This window comes from Elephas maximus, chromosome X (assembly GCF_024166365.1).
Source record: "Elephas maximus indicus isolate mEleMax1 chromosome X, mEleMax1 primary haplotype, whole genome shotgun sequence".
Lineage (NCBI taxonomy): Eukaryota > Metazoa > Chordata > Mammalia > Proboscidea > Elephantidae > Elephas > Elephas maximus.
The window spans coordinates 132,555,492-132,581,313 of record NC_064846.1 but is presented as its reverse complement, the minus strand read 5'-3'; the positions used below and the strand labels follow the sequence as shown (position 1 = coordinate 132,581,313).

The following is a 25,822-nucleotide window of genomic DNA, read 5'->3' as shown; positions in this document are numbered from 1 at the left end:
TATAAGGCTGATACATATAAATCAATTGTACCTATATATTCCAGCAGTAAAAAATTGGAAGTTGAAATAAAAAAAAAAACAATACCATTTACAATAGCACTAAATACATGAAATACATAGAGATAAAGCTTATAAAAGATGTGAAAGACATCTACATTGAAAATATAAAATGTTGCTAAGAGATATTAAAGAAAACACAAAGGAGAGGTATCTGGTTGATGGGTCTGGAAGACTCAATTTGTTAACATGTCAGTTCTCTCAAATTGTTATAAATACAGGCAGCCCTTGCTTCACACAATACCGTGTTAAATGAAAAGTGTATACTGGAACTGTGCAAAGCAAGGCCTTGGCTCCAGTCTAAACGTGTTGCAGTTAACACAGTACCATGTAACAGCAAGGACTGCCTGTATTCAATGTAACCTCAATCAAAATCCCAGAAGGCTTTTTTGCAGAAATTGACTAATTTTAAAATTTATATGGGAATGCAAAAGCAAAGCATAAACAATTCTGATAAAGTGGACAAAAGCTGGAGAACTAACACTGCCTGAGTTCAAGACTTATAAAGCTACAGTAATCAAGACATAAAGATAGACAAACAGCTAGCAAGTGGCCTTCTAAGATCCATCAGTTGGTCTCAACCCACCTGGAGCAAAGGAGAATGAAGAACAACAAATACACAAGGAAAATATGAACCAAAGAGAAAGAAAGGGCCAAGTAAACCAGAGATTACATCAGCCTGAGACCAGAAGAACTAGAAGGTGCCTGGCTACCACCAATGACTGCAGTGACGGGGAACACAACAGAGAGTCCCTGACAGAACAGGAGAAAACTGGGAAGCAGAATTCAAATTGTAGTAAAAAGACCATATTTAATGGTCTGAGGCTGGAGGGACCCCAGAGGTCATGGCCCCCAAACTCTCTGTTAGCCCCAAACTAAAACCATTCCTGAAGCCAACTCTTCAGACAAAGATTAGACTGGGCTATAAGACAAAATGATACTGGTGAGGAGTGTGCTTCTTAGTTTAAGTAGACACATAACACTGTGTGGGCAGCTCCTGTCTGGAGGTGAGATGAGAAGGCAGAGGGGGAAAGGAGCTGGTTGAATGGACATGGGAAATACAGGGTGGAGAGAAGAAGTGTGCTGTCACATTGTAGGGAGAGCAACTAGGGTCACGTAACAATGTGTGTGGAGTTTTTGTATGAGAAACTGACTTGAATTGTAAACTTTCACTTAAAACACACAAAAAGAGACAAATAGGTCAATGGGACAGAATGGAGAGTTTTAAAACAAACCCACACATATCTGGACAATGCTGCTAATCAAAAGGTCGGCAGTTCTAATTCAGCAGCCGCTCCGTAGAAACCCCATGGGCAGTTCTACTCTGTCCTGCAGGGTCACTATGAGTTGGAATCAACTCAAGGGCACTGGGTTTAGGTTTTGGATCTTCAACAAAGTTACAAGAATTCAACAGAGAAAGGAGACTTTACAATAAATGGTCCTAGGACAATTGGATATTCATAAGCAAAAAAAAAAAAAAGAACTTGTATCCATACATCACACCAACTACAAAAATTAACTCGAAATGAATTATGGACCTAAATGTAAAACTTAAAATTATTAAACTTTTAGAAAAAACAAAAGAGAAAATCTTTCTGACAGTTGCCTGAGGCAGAGAGTTAGAATGATCGCAAAGGAGAACTATGGAACTTTTTGGGATAATGAAAATGTTCTATACTTTAATTATGATGTTAGTTACATAGAAGTGTATATTTGATAAAGCTCATTGAGCTATAACTTAAAATAGGTACATTATATTGTATGCGGAAGCTCTGGTGGTGTAGTGGTTAAGTGCTATGGCTGCTGTCCAAAAGGTCAGCAGTTCAAATCCACATGGTGCTCCTTGGAGACTCTATGGGGGCAGTTCTACTTTGTCCTATAGGGTCGCTATAAGTTGAAATCAACTCAACAGCAATGGGTTTAGTTTTGTTATATTGTATGTAAATTATACATCAATGAAATTGATTTTACAATGCATATATCTAATTAAAAAAAAGTGACAGATTATATTTTCCAAAAATAATCACAGCAATATTTCTAATCACACATGCTGTTTTAGAACTATGCCATTCCCCATCAAAATATGGTGTATTTCCTGTTCTCTTGAATCTTGTGGGACTCTGCTGCTATTCATGCTGGACATGATGCTGTATGACTTCCGAAGCTAGATCATAAAGGGCGATATAACTTCAGCTCAGCTGGCTCTTTCTCTCTCTTTTAACATGCTATAAGCAAGCACAGGACACAAGGAGAGGCCACATGAGGTATGGCCAAAGGTCTCTCACTCAGCAGCCAGTATCAACTGCCAGACGTGTCAGTGAGTGAACCTTCAGATGATTCCAGCCCCTAGCCCTCAAGTCTTCTAGTTTACGCTGCAGTGATCATTAAGGTTGAGTGTCAGCTCGGCTGGGCCATGATTCTCAGTGGTTTGGCAGTTATGTAGTCTGGCAGTTGTATAATGATGTAATTACCTCCATGTTGAGATATGATATAATTACCTCCATGATGAGATCTGCTATGAATAGCCAATCAGTTGAAAGGGAGTTTCCTTGGGGGTGTGGCTTGCATCCAATATATGCAGACTTTCTGGCAAAGCTCTCTGGCTTTTGCTCTGCTCTGGATCCTGCATTCAGCTCGTCAGCATCTGACCTCCAGTTCATGAGACTTGGGCCAGCTGCCTGCCGTCTTACCTGCTGATCTTGGATTTGTTAGCTCCTGTAGCTATGTGAGTCAGAAGAAGCCTCCAGCCTGACACCTGACCCATGGACTTGGGACTTGCCAGCCTATACAACCGCATGAGCCATTTCCTTGAGATAAATCTCTCTCTCTCTCTCTGTATATATACACTTCACTGGTTTTGCCTCTCTAGAGAACCCAGCCCAAAACATTGTGGAATGGATGTCCAAATTGCGGATCCTCCAGAATCTGTGAGCATAATAACCAATTGTGTTATCTCATCATGTTCTGGCGTCATTTGTTATGCAGCCATAGTACCTGGAATATCATGCCATAAAGCAAACTGTTCTGATCAAAACTGTATTATTAACCCTGAATGAAAATATATTTTCTTTGTGCCAGAATGGCATCTCTAATAATGTGTCATATCACACCTTCCCACTTCCCACTACTTTACAACAAACATTTGTTGAGCATTTATCATGTGTAGAAATTCAAGCTTACTTAGAAGTAATTTTCACCAGGTCAGATTTAATAAATGGCAGAACCATAATTTGAACAGTCGTTCTGAAATTAACTCCCTTGTTCTTACCCACAGCACTATAGTTCCTCTTACAGTAGTGTCACCGTAGCTATTGTGGTTGGTGACTAGACTTTGACCAACCAGGGTATTTTTGTTGTACCTCTGAAATTTTCCTTCCACATCTAGTTTTACGGTCCTTTTCCTTGAGATTACTTTTAGCCTTTTTGCCATAACTTTTTGCTCTCCTGATTTCTTTGTCTATCATGTCTGCTGTGTGTATTACCTCCCACTCTGTCACAATCTAGCCATATGATTCTCATCTTTTAAACTGTAATTAGTGCTGCTGAGGGAAATTTTATTAGCATGTTGACAAGTGCTGCTACAAACTCCTTGCATCCAGTATCAGCTGGGCCCTTGAGGCAGCCTAGCAATTTCTCATCATATTCCCTTTCCATTCCTCTAAAGTACCATTAAAATACTACTCTCAGCAGGTGACCCTACTTCTGATTTCACCAAGAAAATCTGACCATCAGCTAAGGGATGTCTTCTGGTTCCTCCTCCTGCCTACAGACCCAGTTCTATCTATACCTTGTCTTTCCTTTTGTCTCAGTGGAAAGAGCCCACCACCCATCTATGCTTTAGACCCCTGTCCACCTGCTGTCTATCAAAGACCTCACTCCATCAGTACATCCTTTTCCTTTCTATTAACTCTTTCCCTCTAGCACAAAAAGATGCTGAAATTCCTCCCATCTTAACCTCCACTCCTACTCCACATGCCCCTCTTGAAAATTATTCTATATTTACTTACTCTACTTTCTCACTACTCATTCCTCTCCCTCAGCCTACCACAATCTGGCTTTTGTCCCCACTGTATTACTGAAACTGCTCTGGCCAAGGTTCCCAATGACTCCATGTTGCCAAATTCCACAGACATCTGTTATTTTCTTACTAGGCCTCTTTATAGCCTTTGACACCACAGAACATCTCTTCATTCTCAGCTTATGTGACAGCATTCTCTGATGACAACTTTCCTACCTCTCCCTCCTACTCCTGGCTCCTCTTTATCTGCTTATCCTTTAAATGTAGGTGTTCCTTAGAGTCCTGAACCTGACCATGTTTGTTTTCATTGTGGCCTTAAACGTTTTTTTCTTTTGGCAATCATATGTATTTCCATGGTTTCTTCTATCACTTACATGATGTAGATTCTTAAATCTTTATCTTTTGCGCAGACCTTGGTCCTAAATTTTAGACCAATATATTTAACTGCCTATTGGTCATCAGGAAACCCTGGTGGCGTAGTGGTTAAGTGCTACGGCTGCTAACCAAAGGGTCGGTGTTCGAATCCACCAGGTGCTCCTTGGAAACTCTATGCGGCAGTTCTACCCTGTCCTCTAGGGTCACTATGAGTCAGAACTGACTCGACGGCACTGGGTTTGGTTTTGGTTTATTGGTCATCAACATTTATGTTTCGAAGTTTTCTCAGGTTCAGTGTGTTCAAAACTCAACTCATTTATTCTCTGTAAAATCCTCCGTGGTCCACTTACCCTTCGATAATATCTATTCGAATAAAATAAATAGTACCACTAGCCAACTATACATGAACTAGAAATATGGGCATTTTCTAGAATTTTTCTTTTTCTTAAGCCCTATATCAACAAGTTAATCTATTCGCTCTCCTTGATATTTCTACATTTATTCTCTGTTCTCCATCCAGAACCACTGCCAAAGTTTTAATTCAGGCAACTATCTCTTGTTTGGACCACTGCAACTTCCTAACTGGTTCTCCCTCTTTATTATAGCCTCCTCCATAATGCTACTTGACTGGTCTTTCTAAAATACAAAACTGATTGTGTAATTCTCCTGCTTAAAACCTACCACTGGCTCCCCTGTTCCCAGAGAATAAAGTTCAAACTTACTGGCATTGCACAGACGCTCATAACCTAACTCGTACATCTCTGACTCTCAGTTTCAAGAAAACCAAACTACTTGTACTTCCTGAACATGCCATGATAATTCACTGCTTCACATCTCTGCACATACTTTTCCTTTACTTTCAATATCCTACTCCCTCCAAGTCCATTTGTGAATTTCTCATCTTATTACAGCAGAATTTACTTTCCTCTCTGTACTACAGCAGGGAATGCTTACACTGTTATATGTTACATTGTATATTAGTTTCCTATTGTTCTTATAACAAATTATCACAAACTTAGTGGTTTAAAACAACACAGATGTATTCTCTTACAGTTCTGGGGGCTGGAAGTCTGATTGTGAGTCTTACGGGGCTAAAATCAAGCTGTCAGCAGGGCTGGTTTCTTCCGGAGGCTCTAGGAGAAAATGTGTTCCCTTGTGTCTTCCAGGTTCTAGAGACTACCAGCATTCCTTGGCTGTTGACTGTATCACTCCAATCTTTGCCTCTGTTATCATATTGCTTTCTCCTATAGCTAAATCTCTCTCTGCCTCCCTCTTATAAAGACCCTGTGATTACCTCAAACCCATCCAGATAATCCAGGATAATCTCTCCACCTCAAGATCCTTAATTTAACCACATGTGCAATGTCCCTTTTGCCATGTGAGGTAACACAGTCAAAGGTTCTAGGATTTAGGACATAGAAATCTTGGGTGGGGGAATAATTTAACCTACCACACACTGTAACAATAATCATTTATTTAAATGCATGCCTCCTTGACTGCACTGTGACCTTCTTTAGGGTAGGTCCAACATGTTATTGATTTTTGTCTGCTCAGTATCTGACATGTAGCGTAAAAAACACAAGCAGCGTTTTTTTTTTTTTACACTACATGTAGTAGGATGTTAATAAACCAAAATCCTGTTGCCATTGAGTCAATTCTGACTCATAGTGACCCTGTAGGACAAAGTAGAGCTGCCCCACAGAGTTTCCAAGGAGCACCTGGTGGAATCGAACTACCAACCTTTTTGGTTAGCAGCCGTAGCTCTTAACCACTACGCCACCAGGGTTTAATACAGATCTGTTAAATAAATCTAACAAACTTGGGAATTATGGGCAAATAAGACTAGTCTGGCAATGTGGATCCAGATACTGAAGATTGGAAAATCAAATATCAGAATTTCAATTCAATCCAAAGGCAACAGGGCAACAGGAGAATTACTGTTAATTTTATGTTCCCAAGATTGGGAGAAATGATGAAAGTAGTAATTAGTAGTAATTAGCAAAGATAAAAATGGCAGTAGTTAGCAGAATAAATTAGAGTTGGGGTGGAACTGGAGAGTACCCAGTAAGGAGATTCTTGCAGTAGTTCGGAAATGGGAAGATTAGAGTCTGATTGAGGCACTGGTGACTGGGAATGGAGAGAAAGAAAGCTATGAGATTCATGTTATTAAAAATGATAACAAACATATCTTCAAAACAGCACTATTAGTGACATTCCTCTACAATATGTGGGGTTAGCATTTATTTGATGCACAGTTCTGAGGTGAACTGTCTGATCACACCTCCTTCCTCATACTGTTCTTTAAACTCTATTTTCAAAGAAACATTTCTGGCTTTTACTTTAACATACAGAGTAATAATGCTTTCACCAAAACTCATCAGATGTTTAGTATTTCTATACAATCTATTTAGATAACATATATGAAATCCTAGTATCACAGGAACAATTGTGCTACATGGACTAATCCAATAGTCTAGACCAAATCAAGGGTCTATTCTATTTATGTGGATGACTTTTTAAGTAGAATTTGATTTTTAAAAATTTAATTTTTAGGAAGTAATGAAAATTAATACTAAAAATTCTACTATAGTTACTAATACTTAAGGAGAATAAGGAATAAGAGAAAAAACCAAAATGAAAATATTGCCAAGTATTACAGATGGAGCTGCTTGATACTGTATTCTTATCAAAAATCTATATTGACTGCCATACAGACAGCCTCTCCCCTTACCCATGCCAGTTATCAATTTATTGTCTCTCAGCTCCAAATCTACCCTTCATTGCTCATTCTGCACTATCAGTGCTGGATTCTAAATATTTCTCTGTTGCCAGCTGGCACAATGGTAAGCTTTGTCAGTAGAGGGCACTGGAGGGACGCTGGAGGAGGAGGGAGACCTCCTCCCTGGTTCCAGTGTATTGTGCACTTTGGGCTCCTACAGTGTGTGTAGTTTATCTGCAGTGCCTAGTGTCCAGCAGCATGTGGCACCATTCTGTGGTGGGCAGCTTCTCCTGGAACCTGCTTCAGGTGCCTCTGAAGCAGAGTGCTGCTGGAAGGGCACACACCCTGTGACTGGCTTCCCCTGGAATCCCCAGGCAGCTTTGCAGTGGAGTGTGACTTTCGTATAAACAGCTTCTCCTAGCAGCCCCTCAGACAGCTTGAGTTAGGTGCTAAACCTCAAGTTCAGAGGTTTAGCACTTCCCTAAAGATGACTTCCCCTAACTCCAGGGGGGAGATTTCTAGCAAGTCCCGCTAGCACAACGTCTCAGAGAACTTCTCTGTTATCCATATGAGCCACGGCCATACCCTCTCCAACAAGGTTTGGAGCTCAGCCTGCTGGGAGGGTAGTGTTCTATCTCAGCCTGTTGGGTAGTGTCTGATTCCTATGTCTGCCATGCCTGTAATTTTTAGAATTCTCTAAATCTTACTACTCAATTCCCTGTTACTCCAATCCCCTATTAATAATTCTTGATATTAAACTTTCCCTATTCAAATTACTGCTTGATTTCTATCTCCTGATTGGACCCTGACTGATACACCCTGTCTGCCCCACCTCTATCACCCCCATGGAAAACAGAAACAACTGTTCTCACTGGGCTGTAAGAGGACTTTAACATGACCCAGATTATCTAGCATGATAAAATATTTAGATACTGAGAAGATTCCTTCATTGCCCTGAACTATTGAAATTAGTTACATACTAGAATGAAAAGTAAAGAAAGACATCAGTTTTAGAGTTTTTCTGTTTCAGAATAAAACATCTAAAAATGTGCTGTAAAACCAACGACAGCAAGTATGCTTAGTTTCATGAATTTTTCAGTTATTCCATCTATACCTGCCTATTCTGAGGAAATCAACATAGCCCTGCACTCAGCTCTAAGAATTTACCTACATGGGAACATTTTAAATTTATTTTTTGTTTTTGTTGAGAATATACACAGCAAAAATATATACCAACTCAAGTTTCTACATGTATAATTCAGTGACACTGATTACATTCTTAGAGTTATATAACCATTCTCATCCTCCTTTTCTGAGTTGTTCCTCCCACATTAATATAAACTGACTGCCCCCTCAAAGCAGACATTCTTTACTACTGAAGTTAAACTATTGTTTGATTTTAAGAACACTTCTGGAGATAGTTTTGGTTTAAGATTTAAAGACTATCTTAGGGCAGTATTTTGGGGGGTTCATCCAGCCTCAATGGCTCCAGAAAGTCTGGAGTCCATGAGAATCTGAAAGTCTGTTCTGCTTCTTCCCCCTTTTGATCAATATTCTTCTATAAAATCTTTGATCAGAATGTTCAGTAATGGTAGCTGGGCACCATTCAGTTGTTCTGGTCTCATGGCAATTGTTCACGGAGGCAATCAGCCACACATTCCATTTCCTCCTCCTATTCCTGACTCTTTTTACCTTGTTGCTCCAGGCAAATAAAGACCTTATGTCTTGCATGGCTGTTTGCAAGCTTTTAAGAAGCCGGGCACTACCCAATGAACTAGGAGATTGAACAGAAGCACTAAACATGTTATTTGGCCAATTAACTGGGATGTTCCATGAAACCATGAACCTAAACCTCCAAACCAAAGAATCCAATGACATGAGGTGTTTGGCTGTACATACACAGACACAGCAACCACTCAAAAAAGTTGTTGCTGTCATAAATGTATCATATAACTTCTGCCAATTCAACTTTTTACAGGTATATACCTTATCGACAGCAACTACAATAATCAGCAGTGCAACCCTACCCTTAATCAGTGTGATTTTCCATCACCATAACTGACACTCAGTACTCCAGAAGCAATAACTCCCTCTTTTCCCCTCCCTCCTGGCCCTGGTAACCACTAATAAACTTTGCTCTCTATACATTTGCCTGTTCTTGTCTTTTTATATAAGTGAGGTCATACAAAATTTGTAGTTTTGTGATTGGCTTATTTCACTCAGTCTTCAGGCTCCATCCACACTGTAGCATGTATCAAGATTTATCTTACTGCTGAGTAGTACTCCATTGTATGTATGTATGTACCACATTTTGTTTACCCACTCATCTATTGATGGGCATTTAGATTGTTTCCACCTTTTGGCCATTGTGAACAGTGCTGCAATGAACATTGGTATACAAATCTCTGAGTCTCTGCTTTCAAGTCTTTTGGGTATATACTTATAAGGTAATTCTATTTTTAGTTTTTAAGGAACCACCACATTGTTTTCCACAACAGCTGTACCATTTTGCATTCCCACCAGCAATGGATAAGGGCTGCAGTTTCCCCAGATCCTTGTCAACATTTGTTATTTTCTGTTTTTTTTTTTTTTAACTTAGTCATTCTAGTGGGAGTGAGATGGTATCTCATTGTGGTTTTGATTTGCATCTCTGATGGCTAATGATGCTCAGCATCTTTTCATGTGTTTGGTGGCCATTTGAATGTCCTCTTTGGTGAAATATCTAATCAAATGGTTGTCTTTTTTGTCAAAGTTTTACATATATTTTGGTTACTCGATTCCTATCGGATCTATGGTTTCTGAAGATATTCTCCCAGTCAGTAGCTTGTCTTTTTACTTTTTTGTTAAGTCTTTTGATGAACAAAAGTTTTTAATTTTTATAAAGTCTTTCTTATTTTATTGTGGTTTAAGTGAAAGTTTACAACTCAAGTCAGTTTCTCATACAAAAACTTATACACATATTGTTACATGACCCTAGTTGCTCTCCCTACAATGTGACAGCACACTCCTTCTCTCCACCTGTATTTCCCATGTCCATTCAACCAGCTCCTCTCCCCCTCTGCCTTCTCATCTCATCTCCAGACAGGAGCTGCCCACATAGTCTCATGTGTCTACTTGAGCTAAGAAGCACACTCCTCACCAGTATCATTTTATGTCTTATATTCCAGTCTAATCTTTGTCAGAAGAGTTGGCTTCGGGAATGGCTTTAGTTTTGGGCTAACAGAGAGTCCAGGGGCCATGACCTCTGGGGTCCCTCCAGTCTCAGTCAGACCATTAAGTCTGGTCTTTTATTAGAATTTGAGGTCTGCATTTTCTCCTGCTCCTTCAGGGATTTTCTGTTGTTTTCCCTGTCAGGGCAGTCATTGGTGGTAGCTGGGCACCATCTAGTTCTTCCAGTCTCAGGCTGATGGAGTCTCTGGTTTATGTGGCCCTTTCTTTCTCTTTGGCTTATATTTTCCTTCTGTCTTTGGTGTTCTTCATTCTCCTTTGCTCCAGGCGGGCTGAGACCAAGTGATGCATCTTAGATGGCCGCTTGCTAGCTTTTAAGACCCCAGATGCCACTCATCAAAGCGGGATGCAGAACGTTTTCTTAATACACTTGGTTATGCCAATTGACCTAGATGTCCCCTGAAACCATGGTCCCCAGAACCCCGCCCCGCTACTCTGTCCCTCGAAGTATTTGGTTATATTCAGGAAACCTCTTAGCTTTTGTTATTAGTCCAGTTGTGCTGACTTCCCCTGTATTGTGTGTTGTCCTTCCCTTCACCTAAAATAATCTTGTCTACTGTCTAATTAGTGAATACCCCTCTCACTCCCTCCCCACCCTTGTAACCATCAAAGAATGTTTTCTTCTGTATTTAAACCTTTTCTTGAGTTCTTATAATAGTGATCTCATACAATATTTGTTCTTTTGGGACTAATTCCACTCAGCATAATGCCTTCCAGATTCCTCCATGTTATGAGATGTTTCACAGATTCATCGTTGTTCTTTATTGTTGTGTAGTATTCCACTGTGTGAATATACCATAATTTATTTATCCATTCATCCGTTGATGGGCACCTTGGTTGTTCCATCTTTTTGCTATTGTAAACAGTGCTGCAATGAACATGGGTGTGCATATATCTATTCGTGTGAAGGCTCTTACTTCTCTAATATATATTCCAAGGAGTGGGATTGCTGGATTGTATGTAAAGTCTCATTTATTTATTTTGTCTTTTACTAATTGTTCTTTTATTATACTAGATAATCCACTGTTAAAAGCTAGGCCTGACTGCACTGCTCCTGCATTTTCTTCTAAAAATTTTATGGTTTTAGTTTGCACATATAGGTCCTAATCCATTTTGAATTTACTTTTGTGTATGGTGCGAGGCATGGATTCTGTTTCATTTTTCTTCAGATGTGAATCCAGTTTTCCCAACACCATTTATTGGAGAGCCTCTTCTTTCTCCATCGAACGGACTTAGCACCCTTGTCAAAAATCAGTTGATCCTAGATGTATGAGTTTATTTCTGTACTCTCAATTCTATTCCCTTGGTCTGCGTGTCTATTGTTATACAAATACCAGGCTGTTCTGATTATTGTTGCTGTATGTTTTAAAATCAGGAAGTGTGAGTCCTCCTACTTTGTTCTTCTCTTTCAACACCATGGAATGGCCTCTTGCCGTTGCATATAAAGTTGAGGACTGGTTATTCCATTTTTGTAAAGAAGGCTGTTGGAATTTTGATTAGGATTACATTGAATCTATAGATTGCTTTGGGTAGTATTGACATTTTAACAGTATTAAGTCCTACATGAGAATTTTATTCTGTGTTGCAGAGCTCCTGAGCTTTCCAGTGGCTACTCCACCACTGGTTGACAGATAATCTGTCCTTCTAAATTGTTTTACAAACCTAAACCTATTACGAAAAACAAGAAGTGCTTTACAGCTCAAAAGGCAACCACTACCTTTTTCCTTATTGTTGTTGTTTGGTGCTGTTCAGTTGGTTCCGACTCATAGCGACCCTATGTACAAACGAACAAAACACCACCCGATCCTGCACCATCCTCACAATTGTTGCAGCCACTGTGTCAGTCCAGCTCATTGAGGGTCTTCCTCATTTTTTCTGACCGTCTGCTTTATCAAGCATGATGTCCTTCTCTAGGGACTGGTCCCTCCTGATAATATGTCCAAAGCATGTGAGATGAAATCTTGCCATCCTTTTTTCTAAGGAGCATTCTGGCTGCACTTCTTTGAGATAATTTCCTTATAATACTTATTTTCTCAGAAAAGTGCTAAACCATATTATAAAAAAACTGCCTGCCTAAAATAATTCCTGTATCTTTTGATTATAACAATTATTAAAATTCAATTTTAATAAACAGTGCCAGACTGGATTTTAAACAGTCTCTTTCTAATTGTAGAACACAATATGTCCTTATTTTAATCTGTTGTTCACACTGACAAATTATTCACTGCTGTCATATGTATCCTGAATTGGTGCTTAATGTGGACACATGATTCTATGGTAGAATTTTAGTATTGCTTCGGAATAAAGTAGCACCAAATACTACAATCTCACTCAAACATTCCAAACCCCCCCAAAATAACCAACCAACCAACTAACCAACCAACCCACCCACCCACCCACCCATGGCTGTCAAGTCAGTTCCAACTCATAGCGACCCTATAGGACAGAAAAGAACTGCCCCATAAGGTTTCCAAGGCTATACAATTTTACAGAAGCAGACTGTCACATCTTTCTCCCGTGGAACAGCTGCCGTGTTTGAACTGCTGACCTTTAGATTAGCAGCCAAGCACTTAACCACTGCGCCACCAGAGCTCCTTACTCAAACATTAGGACAACAAATTTTAAGTTTAAAAATTACATAGGATGGTTGATTAAAGATAGCCACAAACCCTTTGCCATCTCTCCCATCTAGAGGTTCCCTTCCTTTCAATCTGGATAGGCTCTGTGACTTCTCTGATCAAGAAAATACAGTGGAAATGACATTTCCAGGTTGCTGAATGAAGCCCTTTCCTTAATATATTATCTAGGTTCCTGGCACCATAACATTTTGGCATTTGGTTGAGATTAGTTTTAAAGTGTCAGATTTTGTAGATGGTTAGTTTGTCAAATTTCACTTAAAAGACATAACTTCATTTATAAGATATAGTTATTCTTGGCTTAATTTTAAAAATACTTATTATTTAATAGAATATCCTGAGTAATTTTCATTGTTATTAATGTTCATTGGTAAAACTGTTTTAATTCCTCTTTACTGAAGTATTATCGGTATATTAAGGTTAAAAAAAGTTTGAAAAATACTGTGTAATGCATTTACTTTAAGAGAAACCTCCAACAGAAAATAGCCACTACGTAAAATCTGAACAGAAGAGGGAAAGTCACTTGCTATCTTAGTTAATAATCCTAAGAAAATTTTAAGAAAAAAATAAACATGAAAACGACCTCTTACTAGACCTTAGTTACAAAATTCTTTACAAGTGAAAAAAGGTGTATGAATTAGTAAACTGGACAGATGTAGTCATACATGATAAACAAGAACACAAAATGGCCAATGCATCTCAGACTTATGAGTAGAAAATTTATTTTATCAGCCACCTTGGTAGCAAAGACATTTACAAAAAGAAAATTCCATGAACATACTTGACTTGTTTTTTAATTAAAAACAAATTAGTAAATTTGTTTTTTCTAACTACTAGAAGAAAATTCACATCTTATCTGAGCCTAGAAAAACTACAGTGGCTTTATTAAAAAAAAAAAAAGCTAATAGGAGGAAAAACTAACTAAAATTAAAAAAAAAAAAAGGACATTGTAAAGATGGGACAGAGGTAGACAATGTGAAAAACAACTCCAGAATTAATACAGGATAAGTCAGAAGATGATCACTAGTATATCAGTTTGTTGTACTGTGGTGGCTTGTGTGTTGCTGAGATGCTGGAAGCAATACTACTTGGTATTTTAAATACCAGCAGGGTCAGCCATGGTTGACAGGTTTCAGAGGAGCTTCCAGACTAAGACAGACTAAGAAGAAGGACCTGGCTGACTACTTCTGAAAGAATTGGCCACTGAAAACCTTATGAATAGCAGCAGAACATTGTCTGATACAGTGCCAGAGGATGAGCCCCTCAGGTTGGAAGGCGCTCAAAATACAACTGGGAAAGAGCTGCCTCCTCAAAGTAGAGAAACAGCTGCAAACATCCATTAATAATCGTAACGTGGAATGTAGGAAGTATGAATCTAGGAAAATCAGAAGTCGTCAAAAATGAAATGAATCGCATAAAGATTGATATCCTAGGCTTTAGTGAGCTGAAATGGACTGGTATTGGCCATTTTGAGTCAGACAATTATATATGGTCTACTATGCTGGAAATGACAAATTGAAGACATATTTCATTACAATACTGTACTTTCCCTTCTCGAGCTGCCCTTTGAAATCTTTTCTGACATCCATTTTTGGAGTCTTTTCTGACATCCATTTTGGTCTTTTCTTTCTTTCCTGCCTTTTTAGTGACCTTTTGCTTTCTTCAGGAATGATATCCTTGATGCTATCCCACAACTCTTCTGGTCTTCTGTCATTAGTGTTCAACGCATCGAATCCTCAAGATGGTCTCTATCCTTGAGATGGTCTCTAAATTTAGGTGGGATATATTCAAGGTAGTACTTTGGCTCTCATGTATTTGCTCTAATTTTCTTCAGCTTCAACTTGAACCTGCATATGAGCCATTTATGGTCTTTTCCACAGTTGGCCCCTGGCCTTGTTCTGACTGATGATACTGTTTCTCCATTTGTCTTTTTCCACAGACGGAGTCAATTCGATGACCGTGTATTCCATCTGGCGAGGTCCACATGTATAGTCGTCGTTTATGTTGTTGAAAAAAGATATTTCTAATGAATAAGTCAATGGTCTTGCAAAATTCTCTCATGCGATCTCTGGCATTGTATCTATCACCAAGGCCATATTTTCTAATTACTGATCTTTGTTTCCAACTTTTGCATTTCAATCACCAGTGATTATCAATGCATCTTGACTGCATGCTTGATTAATTTCAGACTGTAGAAGTTGGTAAGAATCTTCAATTTGTCCACCTTTGGCATTAGTGGTTGATGCGTAAATTTGAATAATAGTCATACTAACTAGTCTTCCTTGGAGGCATATAGATTTTATTCTATCACTGACGGCATTGTACTTCAGGATAGATATTGAAATGTTCTTTTTGACCATACTTATTCAATCTGTAGCTGAGCAAATAATCCGAGAAGCTGTACTATGTGAAGAACGAGCCATAGGACTAGAGAAAGACTCATTCTGTAATATGCAGATGACACAACCTGGCTTGCTGAATGTGAAGAGGAGTTGAAGCACTTACTGAGGAAGATCAAAAATTACAGCCTTCAGTATGGACTACACCTCAACATAAAGAAAACAAAAAGCCTCACAATCTGGACCAATAAGCAATATTATGATAAATAGAAAAAATACTGAAGTTTTCAAGGATTTCATTTTACTTGGATCCACAATCAATCCCTGTAGAAGCAGCAGTTAAGAAGTTAAATGGTGTATCGCATTGGGCAAATCTGTTGCAAAAGACCTCTTTAAAGTGTTAAAAAGCAAAGATGTCACTTTGAGGGCTAAGGTGCACCTGCCGCAAGCCATGGGATTTTCAATTGCCTCATATGCATGTGAAAGCTGGACAATGAATGAGGAAGACTGAAGAAGAATTGATGCCTTTGAATTATGGTATTGGTGAAGAATACCATGGATTGCCAGAAGAACAAACAAATCTGTCTTGGAGGGAGTACAGCCAGAATGCTCCTTAGAAGTGAGGATGGCAGGATTTTGTCTCACTTACTTTGGACATGTTATCAGGAGGGACCAGTCCCTGGAGAAGGACATGATGCTAGGTAAAGTAGAGGGTCAGTGAGAAAGAGGAAGACCATCAACGAGATGGACTGACACAGTGGCTGCATCAAGGGGCTCAACCATAGCAATGATTGTGAGGATGATGCAGGACCAGTAATGTTTTGTTCTGTTATGCATCGGGTCACTATGAGCCGGAACTGATTCAATGGCACCTAACAACAAGAAATAATAAAACAAACATTAAACACACCCAAGAACTACACCTCATCTACTTTTCCAGGCTTAAATTTCATTTAGCAACTATATTCCAAGATTATTCTTGTCATCTAGTGTAGAGAATGAGTTTTCCGTCTACTGTTGCCCATATGGAGCCCAGGTGGCGCAGTGGTTAAGAGCTACAGCTGCTAACCAAAAGGTTGGCAGTTACAATCCACCAGCCACTCCTTGGAAACCCTATGGGGCAGTTCTACTCTGTCCTACAGGGTCACTATGAGACAGAATCGATTCAATGGCAATGGGTTTGATTCCTAAAATGCTGCCACAATACAGCAAAATTATCTAATTGTTAAAACAGATTTGTTTTAAAGTTGACTCTTTAGGCTCAAAAGGCTCAACACAGCCATAAGAAAAACCATCAGGAAAAAAAGCCAAAGATGTACCAACAAGCCAGTTTGCTATAATAAAAACCAAAAACCAATTGCTGTCAAGTAGATTCCAACTATGGACCCCATGTGTGTCAGAGTAGAACTGTGCTACATGGAGTTTTCAATGGCTGATTTTTCGAAACTAGACCATTAAGTCTTTCTTTTGAGGTGCCTCTGGGTGGACTTGAACCTCCAATATTTTGGTTAACAGCCGAGTGTGCATTAATCGTTTGCGCCACACAAAATCCGTTGCTGTTGAGTGGATTCCGACTCATAGCGACCCTACAGGACAGAGTAGACTTGTCCCATAGAGTTTCCAAGGAGGGCCTGGTGGATTCGAACTGCCGACCTTTTGGTTAGTAGCTGCAGCATTTAACCACCTCTCCATCAGGGTTTCCTTGCACTACACAGGGACTCTCATATTGTCTAAGAGCTATGGAATATACGATTTTCTATACAGAATATTTGCTTTAAAAACTAACAGAAAAACCTCTTTTAGGAATATATTAGCCCATCAGCCACACAGTGCTTGAATGACTACTATGATCAGAATTATGAAAAGGGAGTGTTTTGTTGAAAATTATTCCACTAGATGGAATCTGAACTCTAGCGGTTTCCTCAAACTATTCTGTGAAATACAAAACACTTTTTGTTTTCCCCATGGAACTACTATTAAGGAATACGATTTTAAAAATACTAGTCAAGTTTAATGACTCCATTAACTTTAAGAATCAATTCTCATAAAAGATTATCTGATAACTGAAAATAAAATAATACTAGTATTTCACATATACATGATGTGGTACATAAAGAATAATTCATTTATGTTTGGAAGATTAGGTTTTTTTTGTTTCAAACACTGAATTTATAAATTGATATATATGTGACCAGGACTTAAAAATACATGATCAAACTGTTCAGGAATCATACTTTATGGAAGTGTAAACCTGAATTAAAATTTGCTGGATTATTTTTAACCATTTCAACTAGAAACTACAGTGGAACCAATGGTGACACTAAGTAAATGGAAATGCAAATAAGAGGTTTTGGCTAATGCCTTCTACATGCAAAAGGAGGAGATAAAGGTTTATTAGCTAGACAGTAACTATTTCACAAAACTAACGTAAATTCTCTATGTAAATTAATCTACTAAATATTCACATTTCCTTAAGAAAATAAGTGACAGTTTTCATTGATGCTATTAGATACATCAATCAGGGTTTGCCTGTACAGAACAATCTGGATTATTAGGGTACCTGTTTTTACCTATACTCTCAAATTTTTGTGGCATAATTATCAATTTTCTGGATAAGTATATAGGTAATAAGGAACGCTTTTTTAAATTTTGAAATAACTGTAGATTAACAGAAAGTAGCAAAAATAGAAAAAGATTCTGTGTAACTTGCATCTGGTTCCCCATGATGGTAACATCAGACACAACTACAGTACAATATCAAAAACAAGGAATTGGCATTCGTACAATCCACACACATTCAGATTTCACAAATTTATATATTTTCATGTCTGTCTGTGTAGAGCTATTCAATTTTGTCACTTGTGTAAATTTATGTAGCCACCACAAAAGACTTACAGAACTGTTAAGTTCCCCGCAAAGATCCACTGGTACCACCCACCTACTTCCCCATTCCTCACCCAAACTCTGTAGTCTCCCATACCTGACAACCACTAATCTGTTCTACAGTTCTATAATGTTATCACTTTGAGGCTGCTATATAAAAGAGATCATACAGTATATATATGACCTTTGTTGTTGTCAGATGCAGTGGAGTGGTTCAAACTCACAGCAGCCTTAAGTACAACAGAACGAAACGTCGCCCAGGGCTGTGCTATCCTCACAATCGTTGCTATGTTTGAGTCCATTGTTGCAGCCATGGTGTCAATCCATCGTGTAGAGGGTTGTTATGGATTGAATTGTGCCCCCCTAAGCATGTGTTGTGTGTGGTATTAATGATATTGTTCTATAATTTCCATATTCGGTTGGATCGCCTTTCTTGGGAATAGGCATAAATATGGATCTCTTCCAGTGGGTTGGCCAGGTATCTGTCTTCCATATTTCTTGGCATAGACGAGTGAGCACCTCCAGCGCTGCATCTGTTTGTTGAAACATCTCAACTGATATTCCATCAATTCCTGGAGCCTGTTTTTCACCAATGCCTTTAAAGCAGCTTAGATTTCTTCCTTCAGTACCATCGGTTCCTGATCATGTGCCACCTCTTGAAATGGTTGAATATTGACTAATTCTTTTTGATATAATGACTCTGTGTACTCCTTCCATCTTCTTTTGATGCTTCCTGCGTCGTTTAATATTTTCCCCATGGAATCCTTCACTATTGCAACTCGAGGCTTGAATTTTTTCTTCAGTTCTTTCAGCTTGAGAAACACCGAGTGTGTTCTTCCCTTTTGGTTTTCCATCTCCAGCTCTTTGCACGTTATTATACTTTGTCTTCTTGAGAGGCCCTTTGAAATCTTCTGTTCAGTTCTTTTATTCATCGATTCTTCCTTTTGCTTTAGCTGCTCGACGCTCAAGAGCAAGTTTTGGAGTTTCCTCTGATATCTATCTTGGTCTTTTCTTTCTTTCCTGTCTTTTCAGTGACGTCTTGCTTTCTTCATGGATGATCTCCTTGATGTCATTCCACAACTCGTCTGGTCTGCGGTCACTAGTGTTCAATGCGTCAAATCCATTCTTGAGATAGTCTCTTAATTCAGGTGGGATATACTCAAGGTCATATTTTGGCTCTTGTGGACTTGCTCTCATTTTCTTCAGTTTCAGCTTGAACTTGCATGTGAGCAATTGATGGTCTGTTCCACAGTCGGCCCCGGCCTTGTTCTGACTGATGATATTGAACTCTTCCATCGTCTTTTTCCACAGATGTAGTCAATTTGATTTCTGTGTGTTCCATCTGGTGAGGTCCATGTGTATAGACACCGTTTATGTTGGTGAAAGAAGGTATTTGCAATGAAGAAGTCATTGGTCTTGCAAAATTCTATCATTCGATCTCTGGCATTGTTTCTGTCACCAAGGCCATATTTTCCAACTACTGATCCTTCTTTGTTTCCAACTTTTGCATTCCAATCTCCAGTAATTATCAATGCACCTTGACTGCATGTTTGATCAATTTCAGACTGTAGCAGCTGATAAAAATCTTCTATTTCTTCATCTTTGGTCCTAGTGGTTGGTGCGTAAATTTGAGTAATAGTTATATTAACTGGTCTTCCTTGTAGGCATATAGATATTATCCTATCAAGATGTCACCCCGAAGACTAAGGTGCACCTGACCGTTTTCAATCACATCATATGCATGTGAAAGCTGGACAATGAATAAGGAAGACTGAAGAAGAGTTGATGCCTTTGAATTGTGGTGTTGGCGAAGAATATTGAATATATCGTGGACTGCCAAAAGAACGAACAAATCTGTCTTGAAGAAGTGCGGCCAGAATGCTCCTTAGAGGCAAGGATGGCGAGACTGCATCTTACATACTTTGGACATGTTGTCAGGAGGGATCAGTCCCTGGAGAAGGACATCATGCTTGGCAGAGTACAGGGTCAGCAGAAAAGAGGAAGACCCTCAGCGAGGTTGATTGACACAGTGGCTGCACAATGAACTCAAGCATAACAACGATGGTAAGGATGGCGCAGGACCGGGCAGTGTTTCATTCTGTTGTGCATAGGGTCGCTATGAGTCAGAATCGACTCGACGGCACCTAACAACAACAACACAACAAACGTGTTGTAAATCCTAACCTCTATGCCTATAGTTGATAGAAACCCTGGTGGTGTAGTATTTAAGAGCTACAGCTGCTAACCAAAAGGTTGGCGGTTTGAATCCACCAGGCACTCCTTAGAAACTCTATGTGGCAGTTCTACTTTGTCCTATAGGGTTGCTATGAGTCAGAACTGACTTGATGGCAATGGGTTTCATTTTGGTTTTTTATGCCTGCAGTTATAATACCATTTGGGAATGGGTTGTTTTTGTTAATGTTAATGAGACAGGATTAGTGTAGGATGCGTCTTCAGTCAATCTCCTTTGAGATATAAAAGAGATTAAACAAGCAAGAGAGAGAAGCAGAGCTGGAGGAAGAGAGATGCCAAGTCACATGAAGATTGCCCAGGAGAAGCAGCTCACAAAAAGATACGGATCTTCCTCCAGAACCAACAGAGAGAGAAAGGCTTCCCCTAGAGCTGGCACCCTGAATTTGGACTTCTAGCCCCCTAAACTGTGAGAAAATATATTTCTGTTAAAGCCCCCCACTTGGGGTATTTCTGTTATACCAGCACTAGATAACTAAGGGACTTCCTCTTTTTCACTGACCCTCTACTTTACCTCGCATGACGTCCTTCTCTAGGAATTTGTCCCTCCTGATATCATGTCCAAAGTAAGCAAGACAAAGTCCTCCTTGATTCTAAGGAGCATTCTGGCTGTTCTTATTCCAAGACAGATTTATTTATTCTTCTGGCAGTCTATGGTATATTTGATATTCTTTGCTAACACCATAATTCAAATGCATCAATTCTTCTTCAGTCTTCCTTATTCATTGTCCAGCTTTCGCATGCATATGAGATGATTGAAAATGCCATGGCCTGGGTCATGAATACCTTAGTCATTGAAGTGATATTTCACTTTTTAACACTTTAAAAAAAGGTCTTTTGCTGCAGATTTGCCCAGTGCAATACAACATTTAATTTCTTGACTGCTGCTTCCGTGATCAGTGATTGTTGATCCAAATAAAACGAAATCCTCGAAAACTTCAGTATTTTTTCATTTATCATGATGTTACTTATTGGTCTACTTGCGAGGGTTTCTCATTTCTTTATGCTGAGGTGTAATCCATACTGAAGGCTGTGGTCTTTGATCTTCATCAGTAAGTGGTTCAAGACCTTTTCACTTTCAGCAAGCAAGGTTTTGTCATCTGCGCATCGCAGGTTGTTAATGAGTCTTCCACCAATTCTGATGCTGCGTTCTTCATACAGTCCAGTTTCTTGAATTGTTTGCTCAGCAAAGAGACCGAATAAGTATGGTGATAGGATACAACCGTTACACATACCTTCCCTGATTTTAAACCATGCAGTATCCCCTTGTTCTGTTTGACTGACTGCCTCTTGAGCTATGTACAGGTTCCAAACCAAAAATCAAACCAAACCTACTGCTGTCGAGTTGATTCTGACTCATAGCGACCCTATAGGACAAAGTGAAACTGCCCCTCAGGATTTCCAAGGCTGCAAATCTTTTTTTTTTTTAAATTGTGCTTAAAAAAAATGTTTACAGCTCAAGTTAATTTCTTATTCAAAAATTTATACACATACTGTGTTGTGACATTGGTTGTAATCCCCATAATGTGACAGAATCCACCCCCTTTCCACCTTGGGTTTCCTGTGTCCATTCGTCCAGTTCCTGTCCCTTCCTGCCTTCTCATCTTGCTCTTGGACAGGAGCTGCCCATTCCATCTCATATATTTGACAGAACTTAGAAGCATGCCCTATGGGGCAGTTCTACTCTGTCCTACAGGGTTGTTATGAGTCAGAATCTACTTGATGGCAATGGGTTTGTTTTTTTCAGATGGTAGTTCTATTTTTAGTTTTTTGAGGAACCATCACACTGTTTTCCACAATAGCTGCACCATGCTGGATTACCACCAGCAATGAATAGGGTTCCAATTTCCCCATATCCTTGCTAACATTTGTTATTTTCCTTTTTTTTGTTTAACCTTAGTCATTCTAATGGGAACGAAGTGGTATCTCATTGTGCATCTTTTCATGTGTTTGTTTATCTGCATATCCCCTTTGGTGAATGTCTATTCAAGTTCTTTATTCACTTTTTGACTGGGTTCTTTGTCTTTTCGTTGTTAAACTGTAGAAGTCTTGTATATATTTTGGATATTAGACCCTTACTGGATATATGGTTCCCTAAAATTTTCCCATAATCTGTAGGCTGACTTTTCACCTTTTTAATGAATTCGTTTGATAAAAGTATTTAATTTTTATGAGATTCCATTCATCTATTTTGTCTTTTGTTGTTTGTGCTTTTGTTATTGTATCGATAATCCATTGTGAAAAACTAGGCCCATCAGCCATGCCCCTATCTTTTCTTTTGAGAATTTTATGGTTTGAGTTTTCACATTTAGGTCCTTCCTTAATCCATTTTGAATGGGTTTTTGTATATGGTGTGAGACATGGATCCTGATTCATTTTTCTGCATGTGAAAATCCAAGTTTCCCAGCAGTTATAAGTTCTTTTTATAAAACTGCTTTATAATACTGAAGGAAAAAAAGATGTGTGTTAAAGGAAGGGAAGTTCATATGACATCAATGGCTATTAACATCACATAACGAAAGACAACCAGATACTTTCTGTCTTCTGATGGGAGCATACACTACCACCTATGAACTATTCTTGCAGCAGCAGGAGGAAAAGTTCATGTATAATTTATGGCTGTGGAAGGAAACTGGAAGTAGAAGAGCAGAAGCCAGGAGTCACACAGTTAATTTCTGTGTGAGATGTGAAACTTAGGTCGAAGTTCCTTTTTTCTTCTTTTGCCTACGCATGCCCAATTGCTCTACCACCATTTGTTAAAAAGACTACCTTTTCTTCATTCAATTGCTTTTGTACCTTTTTCAAAATTCAGTTGGGTGTACTTATGTGAGGCTACTTCTGGGTTCTCTAATCTGTTCCACTGATATATGTGTCTATCCCTCCACCAATACTAAAACCCAGTGCTGTCGAGTCGACTCTGACTCATAGCTACCCAACCACACTGTATGAATTCCTGTGGCTACGTACTAAGTCTTAAAATGGAGTAGAATAATCTTTCCACTTAATTCTAGTTTTTTGAAATTGTTTGAGCTATTCTTATTTTTTTTGCCTGTCTGCACATATTTGAGGATAAGCTTGTCTACATCCACAAAAAAATTTTGCTGAGATTTTAATTGAAATACCTATATATCAAATTGGGAAGAAGTGATATCTTCACAGTCCTGAGTCTTACAACTGATGAACGCCACTTCTGTTTATTTTAAATCTTTGATTTCTTTCATCAGTTTTTTTAGATTTTACCATATGAATCTTGCCTGTGTTTTGTTGGATTTATGCCTAAGCATTTCATTTTTTTATAGGCAATTGTAAATGGTATTATCTATTTAACTGTGGTTTCCACATGTTCTATACTCCAAAAAACCAAACCCATTGCCGTCGAGTTGATTCTGACTCATAGCGACCACATAGGGTTTCAAGGCCGTAAATCTTTACAGAAGCAGACTGCCACATCTTTCTTCCATGGAGCCCCTGGTGGTTTTGAACCACTAAATTTTTGGCTAGTAGTTGATCACTTTACCCACTGAGCCACCAGGGATCTTTATGTTCTGTAGTAGTATATAGGAATTCAATTGCTTTTGGCATGTTCATCTTCTATCCTATGACCTTCACGAACTCACTTATTAGCTCTAAGAGTTTTTCCGTAGATTTCTTGGGATTTTGTACACAGACTATCAAGTCATCTGCAAATTGTTGTTGTTAGGTGCTGTCGAGTTGGCTCTGACTGATAGTGACCCTATGTACAACAGAACGAAACACTGCCTGGTCCTGTGCCATCCTCACAATCATTGTTAAGCTTGAGCCCACTGTTGCAGCTACTGTTTCAGTCTATCTCATTGAGGGTCTTCCTCTTTTTCACTGACCCTCTACTTTACCAAGCATGATGTCCTTCTCCAGGGACTGATCTTTCCTGATAACATGTCCAAAGTATGTGAGATGTAGTCTCACCATCCTTGTTTCTAAGGAGAATTCTGATTGTACTTCTTCCAAGACAGATTTGCTCATTCTTCTGGCAGTCCATGGTATATTCAATATCTTCGCAAACACCACAATTCAAAGGTGTCAGTTCTTCTTCAGTCTTCCTTATTCATCATCCAGCTTTCACATGCACACAAGGCGATTGAAAACACTATGGCTGGGGTCAGGCGCAGCTTAGTCTTCAAGGTGACATCTTTGCTTTTCAGCACTTTAAAGAGGTCTTTTGCAGCAGATTTGCCCAATGTAATGCATCATTTGATTGCCTGACTGTTGCTTCCATGGGTGTTGATTGTGGATCCAAGTAAAATGAAATCCCTGACAACTTCAATCTTTTCTTCATTTATCATGATGTTGTTTATTGGTCCAGTTGTGAGGATTTTAGTTTTCTTTTTGTTGAGGTGTAAGCCATACTGAAGGCTGTGGTCTTTGATCTTCATCAGTAAGTGCTTCAAGTCCTCTTCACTTTCAGCAATTAAGGTTGTGTCATCTGCATAACACAGGTTGTTAATGAGTCTTCCTCCAATCCTGATGCCCTGTTCTTCTTCATATAGTCCAGCTTCTCGGATTATTTGCTCAGCATACAGATTGAATAGGTATGCTGAAAGAATACCACCCTGACACACACCTTTCCTGACTTTAAACCAATCAGTATCCCCTTGTTCTGTCGAAACTACTGCCTCTTGATCTATGTACAGGTTCCTCATGAGCACAAGTAAGTGTTACAGTATTCCCATTCTTTGCAATGTTACCCATAATTTGTTATGATCCACACAGTCAAACGCCTTTGCATAGTCAATAAAACACAGGTAAACATCTTTCTGATATTCTCTGCTTTGAGCCAGGTTTCATCTTACATCGGCAGTGATATCCCTGGTTCTACGTCCTCTTCTGAATCCAGCTTGAATTTCTGACAGTTCTCTGTTGATATACTGCTACAGCTGCTTTTGAATGATCTTCAACAAAATTTTGCTTGTGTGTGATATTAATGATACTGTTTGATAATTTCTGCATTTTTGTTGGATCACCTTTCTTAGGAATAGGCGTAAATATGGATCTCTTCCAGTCGGTTGGCCAGGTAGCTGTCTTTCAAATTTCTTAGCATGGACGAGTGAGCACTTACAGCGCTGTAACCCTCTGTTGAAACATCTCAATTGGTATTCCATCAATTCCTGGAGCCTTGTTTTTCTCCAGTGCCTTCAGTGCAGATTGGACTTCTTCCTTCAGTACCATCGGTTCCTGATCACATGCCACCTCTTGAAATGGTTGAATATCGACTAATTCTTTTTGGTATAGTGACTCTGTGTATTCCTTCCATCTTCTTTTGATGCTTCCTGTGTCATTT

At 39.0% G+C, this 25,822-nt stretch overlaps 1 protein-coding gene across 8 annotated transcripts in view; it reads right to left on the bottom strand.

Annotated features, from left to right (window-relative positions):
* CASK (calcium/calmodulin dependent serine protein kinase) overlaps window positions 1-25,822 on the bottom strand; it is a 454,527-nt gene that overhangs the window by 294,720 nt on the left and 133,985 nt on the right. The window lies entirely within an intron of this gene.